A 12857-nucleotide genomic window follows, 5' to 3' on the forward strand; every position below is an offset into this window, starting at 1 on the left:
GTGTCTGTCAGCAATCACAAGTTCTTCAAAACATATAGTCAAAAATAAATGACACAGCAAAACATTTTGATAAGACTTGAAAATATGATTGAAAGCAATAAAATGCATTTCAAGACTAACATAATAACTTATTCAAAAAATCAAAATTAAATTTTCACTGGGCCAGAACTTTTAATGGATCAAAATCCTATCTGAGTTAAGTTATCTTTTTAAGGAAAGTTTTAAAATGGCAATAAACCTATTTTTGCAAAGCATATACTATATTAAGTGGCAACTTTGCAGTATATTTGAAAACATCTGAAAGACGTCAAGAGAATAAATTATTATCACTCAGGAAAGTCTGGCTGCATGCTTTTGTCTTAACTTTAAAAGTAAAATTAAAAAGAAATTGTCAAAATGTTAGATGTGGTTTTCAATAATTGAAATAAGCCACTACTAGTGTAACGTTTTGTTCCTTAGGGAACTCTGGTTTTCATTTGAGCCAATAAGGTATCCAGCTAAAAACAGACTCCCTTGCAGCTACAAGTGGCTATTGGACCCAGTACTAGACAGTGGGATGCAGGAGGAAGGCCCAGGCTGTTTAATTAAAAAACGTAAAACTTGCTAAGACAAAGCACTTTTGCCATTTGCATTTTCTACTGCTTTCGGTCTAGAACACAGGATCAAACTTGCAACTGTGAGTATGAAAGACTATATGTTTAAGATAGTGGGAGCAGAAAAACAGGAGCCTGGGGAATTAACAACATCATAAATATGCTGCACTATTCTGGACCACTGCCGTCAGATAACTCCTTATATGAGAAAAATGGGTAACCTACCTGATTAAGCACTTGTAGTTTGTGTTCTCTGTTGAATATAACCAAGTACAAACCTAATTAATTCAAAACTCTGTAGAATTACAAGTATTATGAACCTTGATATTTAATTATTTGGCTAAGACCAATAATAGAATGAAAGATGACAATGTGTAAAAATGGAAAATAAATAATATGTGTGTGTTCTCTTAAACATCTTCTAGTATAACTTCTAACTTCAGCAATTTTGAAAAATTTACTCATTCTAAAATATGTGTTTTTAATAGCGAAAAGCAGGCTGCTAATTCATCAAGTAAATAATAAACTTGTTCCTAATTTGCTCAAATCTGAAGCAGAATGATAGAACTCATCAAAGTCCTTGGGTTAAAATTATTCAAATTACAAGTATTGGTGTATAAATAAAATGGACTTTTTACTCGGTTTGGTAATTATCTCTTCACATGATAGAAACATACGATACAGCAATTGAATTTTTAGTGTTTGTGTTATAAGCAGTATTTGAAAACATTTACGAATCAACAAATTTATATATGAAAAAAGCGGGATTGACTATAAAAAGGAAAATTAATTATTGTTTCATGATACATCCAACATTACTTTTTAAAATAAAATATTTATTCTGTGATCTATATTTACATACACACTGCCTTGTGATATTGTACGTAAGTGAAAATTATCATTTCTAATGAAAATTTAGAGTAAGAATCAATTTCTACCATAAGAAAGTCCTTTCATAAAAAATATTCTGAAACAGCTCCTGTGCCTATTTCCTCATGTATAATATAGTTACAAGAACATTTCTTAGCCCATAGAGTTGCTGAATTATATATATTAAGCACATCAAATAATATAATATCTTTCTTAAAGTAAGCAAATATTAATAAAAGATTGTTATTACCATCACTAGGGAGGTAGATATGATGATATATCCACCAAAATTTGTATTTTTCCTTCTGTAGTATTGAGTTTGTGCTGGGAAGTGGCTTCCTAGCTAGGGATTCTATACTACTCTTGCAGCACAATGGGTTATGTGATTAGTTGTTGCTTGTGGATTGTGAGTGGCAATGGTATACACTGTATCACTTCTGGGCAAATGTATTTACAAAGGATGTAGATGTGCCTTCCCTATGCTCTTTTCTCCCCATTTGTCAAATATATGTGGAGGAACTCCAAGACCTTATGAGATGAAGTGACAAAAGGGAAGAACCCTAGGTCCTTTAATCACCACATGTTGGAAAGTCACTTACCTAGGGATGATTAACACCAGAATCAGAGTGTGACATGAGTAAGAAACAAAATTCTGGCCGGGCGCGGTGGCTCAAGCCTGTAATCCCAGCACTTTGGGAGGCCGAGACGGGCAGATCAAGAGGTCAGGAGATCGAGACCATCCTGGCTAACATGGTGAAACCCCGTCTCTACTAAAAAATACAAAAAACTAGCCAGGCATGGTGGCGGGCGCCTGTAGTCCCAGCTACTTGGGAGGCTGAGGCAGGAGAATGGCGTGAACCTGGGAGGGGGGGGTGGGGGGGGGCGGGGGCCCGCCCCCCCCAACCCGGGCCAGGAAAAAAAACCCAAAAAAAAAAAAAAAAAAAAAAAAAAAAAAAAATTCTATGATGTGAAAAGACTAAAATGTAAATATTAACTTGTTATTTGTTAGTCAATTGTCTAAATGTTTTACAAGTGATTTAATAAAATTCATATCATATTTACCAGCTACATGAAGAGCAAAATTCTAAATTTTCTTTCTTTTTTTTTTTTTGAGACAGAGTCTCACTCTGTCACCCAGGCTGGAATGCAGTGGCGTGTTCTCAGCTCACTGCAACCTCCGCCTCCCAAGTTCAAGCAATTCTCCTGCCTCAGCCTCCCAAGTAGCTGGGAATACAGGGATGTGCCACCACCCCAGCTAACTTTTTTGTGTTTTTAATAGAGACAGAGTTTCACCATGTTGGCCAGGATGATCTTGATCTTCTGACCTCATGATCCGCCCTCCTCAGCCTCCCAAAGTGCTGGAATTACAGGCGTAAGTCACCACACCTGGTCAAAATTCTAATTTTTCTATGGGTTTCTTATGATATTCTGATATATATGTATTTTCTAATTAAGTCTTAAAGTAAATTTTAACCTCATTACATTATTTCATCTGTATTTGAAAATTTTATATTCTATGAAGTTCTCTTATCAAACCCAATTAATTTCTGTGAGTTTGAAACTTAATTATTGAAGCCAGAGGATACATTACAGAAGCTATTATAATTCAAGATATATTTTTTGCACAGGATGGTCATAATGAATATTTACAATTTAAAAATGAATTAAAAGGAGGGATGTTCTAGTAATTGATGTTCTACTCATTTTTCTGGTGGTCAGTATTCTGTTAATGTAAGTTGAACCATCTTTCAATTGACATTTGCCTGAAGTCATATTCTCTGTGATTTTAGTTATGATATTATGACCAGAGACAATAGCTATTTTATTTATACAAATGCTTATAATTTGATTTTAAAACTTCTGTAATCCTATTATTAAAAGTAAGATGGATACAATTTAAACTGTAAAAGTTGTGCTAGTACCAAGTATCTCAGTTTCCCTACTATTTAAAAAATAAAAGTAAAGAAATAATTAATCTGATATATTTTATGATATACTTAGATCCTTGAATGCAAGTGTACATGTATGTGTACATTTCATACATATGCACATAAATGTGTTCACAGATATATTGTTTAATCTTCTATTTGACCCCTATACAGAGTCTGCTTATAGAGATTGTATAGTTTATTTGCCCAGTTAAACCTCATTCATGTACTTTTCCCTTTTTCAAAACTAACTCTGGACTCATATATGACCCTTGACATATATGTGTCTGTGTTATGTGTTTATGCATATGCACACATGGTTGTGCATTTGTAGATGGAAAAGGATAGATAAGGATCATTATTCAGCATGTTTGGGTACTCTTACTTCTTGGAGACACTGGTTATAGAGAAGTGAAAAATGCCAACCTCTGTCTTCATGTATCTTAAAATGTTAAAATATTTTTCTTTGAAAATAGTGCTCATCTTAAAGGCATGGTGATACGATTGGTTTTGGCACTAACAACTATTTCAGGATGAGTTCCACTGCCATATTGTTTTGAAAGAGTTAATGGTTAATGTTATATTTACTCAAGGAAACAGATTTGCAACCTGTCCAGTTGCTATGTGAACTACATTTTTATGTTCAATAAATTAATCTATGTTAAAAAAGGATAGAAACTGTAAATGATTACAGTAATATACATTTATTAAATAAGATTTTGGAAAATACTAAAAAAGTATAATACTTCACCCGTAACTCTTTCAACAAACACATATTCTGTTGCTCTTTTGAGACCTTTCTTTTCTTTTTCACCCCACATGTTTTTTTTTGCAGTTGTGCTGTTGTATCATGTATGCATTTTTACATCATTGGTTTCCAGCTAACATTGTATCATAGTTGTTTCCATTAAAGCCATTACTTTAAAAAGAAACGCACACAGAGCACATAGGATTGTCTATTCTTTTAACATCATTTTGCCATCTTGCATGTTAGTGCCTATGAAACAATCTGTGATAAAATGCATTTATATTCCTTCCCCAACTGTTCTTCATAACACATTTTTCTCTCAAAAATTACCCTGTTCTTTAGTTCAGAATCCATTTCACTCATTACCACTTATTATATTGCCATATATGGACAAGTTTATACACGGTTTCCTCATGGTTATCTGCCAGATTAACTTCTAAAACAAACACCCTTTTGGAGAAATTATCAGTGGTGATTATGTTGCATCTCTGTTGCTCTCTGCTTGCTCTATGATCGTTCTTTCTCCTTAGGCTCCAACTTTCATTCTTTACTTATTTGGCAAATATTTACAGAGCACTTTTACATGCCAGGCAATGTGCTTGACACTGGACTATGATAATGGTGAACAGTGCACAATTTTTGACAGTCAATTACAATATAATATGAAAAGTGCTTATTGGTGTAAATAGAAGGTATTATGACAGAAAGAGTACAGGCAGTCAGTCCTGTCTTGGGGGAATCAAGAATATCTTCCTTGAGAACATGGCTTTATCAACTGTAATACTGCCAGCTCAGGTTATGAGTACCTGGCTAGAAAAGGAAGACTTAGTTGAAGGATTTCCTCAAATATTATTTTGGTAACTCAGGTAGATTCAGGAATGAAATATGCTACAACTGGAACAATGCAAGCTGTTAAGAAAAGGGTAACTAAGTTCCAGCCAAAGACTTATCTTTAAAGTGGGGAAGGACCTAGGCAAACTGATTTTGCTACAGAGCTGCCTCTGATGACTATCCCATTGGTGGGCCCAATGCATAGTACCTAACGGGCATAGCAAGCCCCCATAAATGTAATATGTGGATTGATATCAGGAGGTTTAGCCCAGTGGGTGAAGCAGTACTGCAGATAATTCAGAAGTGCAGGACATTAGGAGAACTTCCTATACACAGCAGATCTGTGGACAGAAAGTACTGGAGGCAGGATCTAGATTTGCGAAAGGGTCCTCGTCTCTGACTTTGAATTCAGTAGGCCTTTCTGTAAGACAGAGAAGCATTCGAGTAGAGTCAACATGCAATGACATCTAAGGGAAGGAAACACAGGCTGAAACTTTTATGATATCCTGGGTCAACATGGAGTACAAGGAAGGCTGTATTATTAGGAAGGTGACATATTTCAGGCACTAGCTACACTGAATTTGATTAGGTATTTTTTTTTCTTTTTTTTTTCTTTTTCTTTTTTTTTTTTTTTTGAGACGGAGTCTCGCGCTGTCGCCCAGGCTGGAGTGCAGTGGCCGGATCTCAGCTCACTGCAAGCTCCGCCTCCCGGGTTCACGCCATTCTCCGGCGTCAGCCTCCCGAGTAGCTGGGACTACAGGCGCTGCCACCTCGCCCGGCTATTTTTTGTATTTCTTAGTAGAGACGGGGTTTCACCGTGTTAGCCAGGATGGTCTCGATCTCCTGACCTCGTGATCCGCCCATCTCGGCCTCCCAAAGTGCTGGGATTACAGGCTTGAGCCACCGCGCCCGGCCAGGTATTTTTTTTTCTACCAAAATAAAGTGTGCTTGCAGACACACTAAATTATTTTCCTCCATTTGTAACCCTTCAAAATGTAGTTCTACACTATCAATTCTAGTCATATTTTCAGTACAATGCTGTTAAATGATAAAGTGCATGAGTAAAGAGGGAAAAAAATAGAAAAGCATTGTCTGAGAAACACAAAGTTCCACAGAGAATCTAAATTTGGGGGTAGTGAAGAGGTCAAAATTTTTTAAAAATAAAAACTTTAAAAATTTAAACAATTTAAATTTTATTAAATTAGAGGAGTGGGCTATGTCTTAAACCAAGATGTCCTGGAGAAGCCTGAATCTTTGGATGTCAGCTTGTGGAGCTTCTGAGAATTAAATGGCTAAGAAGAGTGGGGGCTCTACACTCTGTTACTTACATTGCTTTGTGAGCTGTGTTAGTAGGTGTTGACTTTGTGGATTTACAACATTACAAGCTTGGAACTGAGTAAATTTTTTGAGATGAATTCTCTCCCTAAGTTCCATTATGGTAAATAATTCCTGCTGATGGCCTTAAAATAAGAATCTGAGAAGGACACAAGAAATTCCCATAGATTATCTCAGGAATGTACTTGCTGACTCAAGAATCCCATTTTATTAAGCAACAGGCGGAGGCCTACAGATGGTATCTATGACTCGTGTGAGTGGTCAAATGCAGGAACTTCCTCTGACCAAACATTTTCCCTGACTTTACAATCTTCTTAAAGTTCTTTATTTTATTATGAAGTTTATAAAGACCAAGTATTGAATTAATATATGTTCAACATAAAACATTTTGAAAGTACTGATTGTTAAGATGGAAGAAATATCCATCAATAATTTTACTTTTTCATTTTAGCATGTCAAGGATCTAAGTATTTTGGGAGCCTGTTTTCTCAAGATTTTAAAGCTCCCTGAGGCAGAGCAGAGTATCTGAGACCCCTACATTTTGGGGGGAACTCTTCCTTTGTTTATGAAATTCTTCAGAGAAATGCAATGGAATTGAGATTGAGTTGATAGCAGGTGGAGTTTTTTCTCTTGAGCCTTTAAGAGTCAGCATAGTTTCTAACCAAACTTGTATAATATTTAAGAAAAAGCCATTTCTAAAATTATGGCTTATTTTCATCTTAGGTTAAATAACTCAGAAACAGAAAGTCAAATACTGCATGTTCTCACTTAAAAGTGGAAGCTAAATAATGTGTATACTTGGGCACAGATAGTGCAAAAATAGACACTGGACACTCAGATAGGTGGGAAGATATGGAGGTAATGAGAGATAAGAAATTATCTAATGGGTGCAACGAACACTGTTTGGGTAATGGTTGCACTAAAAGCCCAGACTTCACAACATATCCGTGTATCAAAACTGCACTTATACCCTTTAAATCTATACAAATAAAATAAAATTGTGGCTCATCCGTATGGTGGAGGAACACCAAGCCTGCAATATAAAAAGCAAAATGTAGTTCTTTATTCATTAATATGAAATGATACTAAGATATATTAAGTGCAAATAAAATTAGACTGTAGAATAGGATATTTGTGTTAAAAAGATTATAGATAGATAGATAGATAGATAGATAGATAGATAGATAGATAACATAAAAACTTGTATATCTAAAGGATTTTTTGAATAGAATATACAAAACACACATAACTGATAACAGTAGTTTCTTCTTGGTGGGTTGGGGAAGAGAAAGTTGGGGAAGCTATAAAAGATGAGGACTGGGTGGCAGGGTGGAAACAAGACAATTCTTATTTAATTTCCTGTATTCCATTTGATTTTTTTTTTTTTTTTTTTGGTATTATGACCTAAAAAAATCTATTGTTACCTAAAAAATTATTACCTAAAAAATTTAGGTATATTGTTATTTTTATTAAAGCCTAGTTAAATAAACTTATCACTCTATATGCCTAATGAAATAGTATACATTTTAACACAAAATTAACTTATTTAGCAAATTATTGTTTTGAGACACCCAAATCACTACTTTATATTGAACCTATGATTTAATACTCATTTAAAATGGGTTGTTTGCTCATTTTTCAACACACAGCATGTTTATGTAAATTGGGTCTCCACCAGGCAAGTGGCTCACACATGTAATCCTAGCACTCTGGGAAGCAGATGCTGGCGGACAGCTTGAGCCCAGGAGTTTGAGACCAGCCTGGGCAGAATGGTAAAATCCCATCTCTAACAACAACAACAACAACAAAAGTAGCTGAGCATGGTGGCATGCACCTGTAGTCCCAGCTACTTGGGAGGCTGAGGTGGGAGAATCACCTGAGCCCTGGAGGTAGAGGCTGAAATGAACTTTGATGGTGCCACTGCACTCCAGCCTGGGTGATGGGAGTGAGATCCTATCCCCACCCCCCCCCCCCAAAAAAAAAGTCTAGATACTGTGATAGGGAATAGAGGTCTATCTCTTCTTTCAGGGCAAAAGTTTCTTCAGGAAACTTTAAAGTTATTAACTAGGAATTCATGGCTTTGATAGAATTCTGCATTGTAATAGCCTTTATCTGTTTATTTTCCATTTCTTAGACTATTGGGCATTTAGATAAACTTCAATTCATCCTTCTCTTGCACTGCCCAAAGAGAGGTCTCCTGGGAGTGTCATCCGAAGAATGAAATCTGCCTAACCTGGAAAAAAAAGGTGTGACATACAATTTTATTACTTTGGGAAATGCAATATTTAATGCATGGGAATAGCTTACCTATAGCAGTTGATGACATTGCCTATATGAATCAAGAGAGATGCAGAGAACATACAGTTGGTAATTTTTAATGCCCTGAAGAAAAATACAGCATTTTAAGACTTTGTCTTCAGTCATGTAGATAATTGCAGTTTAATTTTGAGTAATTCTTAGATAATTCTTGATAATAGTCCATGAAAGTAGACTATTCATAAAATCTTAAGAGATTGGCCATTTTCTGGATTTATATATTTAATAATGCATTTCTCTTCTATTATTTAAATTCTTCTTATTTTGGAGTCTGCGAAACAGAGATCTTAACTATGAAAAATTTATCTTATTGTAGAATATATGTTGAAGTGTCAGAACCCAATGTTTTGTTTGAAACATTACATGAGATTTGACAGAATAAAAATATGTCCTGGCCCTGAGTAAGCAAATAAGAGGGAAGTGAAGGAGATTTGACTGAAACAGTCTATCTTTCTGCTAAGAATTTTTTTGTTTTATATTCCACCTCTAGCCTTTTCAAATCCTACTTTTGATTGCAGAAGCATTTCTCTAATTGCCCTTTAGTCTATTCTTAGTTGCCCCAATGTAAAGGTAACATATTAGTAAGATTAAAGAAAACCACATAAATAACTGACTTATAATCACACTCCTTGAAAACAAAAACAAAAGAAGAGAACATCTGCACACCAAATACACTTGACACAGCAGTTCCACTTTTGAGGTAATTTTTGTCAGTTTTTGAATAATTACATCCACTCCTAATGTATCTTTTATATAAGCCTTGAAAATATTCCAAACGAATTGTGATCTGATTGTCCTGTAGAGCCTAATGCTAAAAATGTCTGAAATTAAATTCAGTGTTTTTTCTTGGTCATTGCCCCAACTCCTTTTCCTGCTGTGTTTCTAACCTCAGCAAAGATCTCTATACTTCACTGCCCTCACTCACTCCATCTTTTGAACATCATCCTGTGAAACTGACCTCCAAACAACTCTTAAACAACTCTTAAACCCACTCCTCTTTCTCTTTGTTTCCTCCCATTAACCCCATTTTACTTAAAAATTAGTAACTTATTCCCATAAATATTGTAGGATTTAATAATTAGTCTCCATGTTTTCAATGTTTCCTCTTAAAGTCCATCCCCCACAGGTGTTTTTAAGACACAAATGTGATTATGTTAGTTCCTTCAAATGACTTCCTTATGAAGAGTTCAAGGCTCTTACTCAGGTGACACTCGCTTAATTTTCCATGATCACATTTTGTACTGTTTTCCTTAGAATTCTCAAGTGCAGTCCAATCATTACCTGTGCTTTCCTGATGAGACAACTTCTCTTTTGATTTCACGGAATTTAAAGTGTAGCTGGGCAAGTAAAAGTTGTAAGAAAGAATTTTTGCAAATATGCCCAAGGATTGGCCCAATAGTAAATAATTTAAAATATACATATGGAAAAATTGTGCTTACTCTTTAAACACAAGAAAATATAAATGTATAAGAACCAACCTCTCACCAACAGACATTAAGGAAAAGGCTGCAAATAAACCAATCACAGTCTTAGAATGTACGTTCCTCTTTGTGAAAGTAGTAGAAAGCCACGAAAGAATAAGAAAGCCAAGAAGAAAAATATTTGTTTTATTGTCTTGATCTAGAAGGGGAAAGAGGGTTTAAGGAGTAATTTGCATCAAAGTATTAAGTCTGTCCTAGGAGGGAAGTGGCAGATGAAGAAATCCAACTTTCCCATGTCCCTTAATTTCCAGGCAAACCACTCTTGTTCCCTGAAGCTCCCTGAAGCAGTATCACTTGTCAACTTTAGGCATGTTGCTCTCTCTGCTTCGAATGCTTTCCCCTCTCTTTGTCTGCTCCTTTAATAGCTATTCATCTTTCAAGTTTTTTGGGGGGTGGGGGCCAGAGTTTCACCCTTGCCTCCCTGGCTAGAGTGCAAGGGTACCATTTCGGCTCACTGCAACCTCCGTCTCCCGGGTTCAAACGATTCTTGTGCCTCAGCCCCTTAAGTAGCTGGGATTACAAACGCCTGCCACCACATCTGCCTAATTTTTGTATTTTAGTGGGGATTTCACATTGTTGGCTAGGTTGATCTCTAACTCCTGACCTCAGGTGATCCGCCCACCTCGGCCACCTAAAGTGCTGGAATTACAGGAGTGAGCCACTGTGCCCGGCCTCAAGTTTCTTTTTAAGTATCACCACCTCTGGAGCCTTCTCATCCTTCTCCTCTGTTGCAGCACTGTCCATAGTATATTGAAGCTCTTTGCTCACTTGTTTCTTTCCTGAAATATCTTGCTTTCCTCAAAGGTAACACTGTATCCCTAGTATCTGTTGACAAATAAAGGAATGAATCTACCACAAAGTCTGAGGAAAGAAACAAAGAACAGTGCTATTAAAATTATTAGGTAGGATGCAGATTTTATAATCATTAATTTTAAAAAAGTTAACATTCAGTTCATGGTATAAATTCAAGTTTATCTGCTGAAAGTTATTGACCTTCTTACCATTGTAAGTGAAACCATCCTTTCCCCCTTTCTGTCTTCTACTTAGTTCATTAAACAGGAACTTAGACTCAAATGATAATTTTGCAAAGAAACCATTAACCTTTTGCTTGCTTCTCACTTGATGTTTTCTTTAGTAGGAAGAGTGATTTATATGATTGGTGTAATAGTGGGAGACTGACTTACATTGATTTACACTTTTTTTTCTAATGTCCACCATCAATATGCTCATGCTTATTGACCATAAGTGGCCTTTCCTCTTGAGCTCTGTGTGTCGTCGGAGGTGGGGCAACTAATGAAGAATATGCCTGCTTTGCAAACCCAACTATCTACATATGTAAGTTCCAGTGCCTGCATATGTGAAGAAACCTGTTGTGGTCTCGGGTACAAGAGTGATTTTCTAATCTAGCTATATCAGATATAAATCAATGCTACAACTTTATCTATAGTTAGCCCTTCTATTTCTTTCTTTTTTTCTTTTCTTTTCTTTTTCTTTTTTTTTTTTTTTTTTTTTTTTTTGAGACAGGATCTCACTCCATCGCCCAGGCTGGAATGCAGTGGCAGCAGTACAATCTCAGCTCACTCTAACCTCTACCTCCTGAGTTCAAGCTATTCTCCCAACTCAACCTCCCGAATAGCTGCGAGTAAAGGTGCACCACCATGCCTGGCTAATTTTTTTATTTTTAGTAGAGACAGGGTTTCACCATGTTGGTCAGGCTGTTCTTGAACTCCTGGCCCCAAGTGATCCACCCGCCTCGGCCTCCCAAGTGCTGGAATTGCAGGCATCAGCAACCGCGCCCGGCCCCTTCTATTTATTTCTAAATTGGTACAGAATTTGTCGGTATTTGCAGAGACTAGTACTCTCAAACCCAAACAACACTTAATAAACCTCATAAATAAACATATGTATACATGGTGGTAAGGTTAGGCTTTGTGTCCCCACCCAAATCTCATTTTGAATTATAATCTTCATAATCCCCATGCATCAAGGGAGAGACCAGGTGGAAATAACTGAATCATAGGGACAGTTTTCCCCATGCTGTTCTCATGATAGTGAGTTCTCACGAGATCTGATAGCATTATAAGGGGCTCTTTTCCCCTTTCCTTGGCACCTTCCTGCCACCTTGTGAAGAAGTGCCTAGCTTCCCCTTCCCCTTCTGCCATGATTGTAAGTTTCCTGAGGCCTCTTAGGCCATGCTGAACTGTGAGTCAGTTAAACCTCTTTCCTTTATAAATTACCCAGTCTCGGGCAGTTCTTTATAGCAGTGTGAAAACTGACTAATACATATGGTAAAGCAATTTTTTGGCTACCAAGATGCCAGATATATTAAATGTTAGAACTGAAATGTAACTAGAGGTTACTTCAGTGATTTGATAGAAGATAGTCCATGGAAATAAGATAATTAGATTCTACTTCCAAGAAACGCATTCAAAATACAGAAATCAGAGCTGGCAAAATTTAGGCCTAACTTGACTCTCTCACCACCAGACCACTGGAAACCCTTAGACATTCCAGCAAAGTTACTGTCTGTGGTTGACATTGCAGTCAAAACTTGGCTCTGCTTATATGATGGTTTAGTTGGCTCCTGCATTTTATTGCTAAAGCTGGATTTTACTGAGTTCTTCTTTCTTTGACCTACTTTCATGTAGCATCCCCTCCTTCTTCCGCATAGGACAGAAACTTCCAAATGAATGGGATAATGGGAAAAGACAGGATAGTATCTCTTCGCTTGAATGTTACAGTAGGTAGTCAGACA

At 36.4% G+C, this 12857-nt stretch overlaps 1 long non-coding RNA gene across 3 annotated transcripts in view; it reads left to right on the top strand.

The window, feature by feature from the left end:
* Positions 1–12857, top strand: part of LOC103881514 — a 189916-nt gene that overhangs the window by 25174 nt on the left and 151885 nt on the right. For all 3 annotated transcript variants that reach the window (XR_004182034.1, XR_004182035.1, XR_001899539.3), the window contains exon 2: positions 8440–8551. This is a non-coding gene — a long non-coding RNA (uncharacterized LOC103881514). The remainder of the gene's footprint in view (positions 1–8439; positions 8552–12857) is intronic.

This window comes from Papio anubis, chromosome 2 (assembly GCF_008728515.1).
Source record: "Papio anubis isolate 15944 chromosome 2, Panubis1.0, whole genome shotgun sequence".
NCBI classification, from domain to species: Eukaryota; Metazoa; Chordata; class Mammalia; order Primates; family Cercopithecidae; genus Papio; species Papio anubis.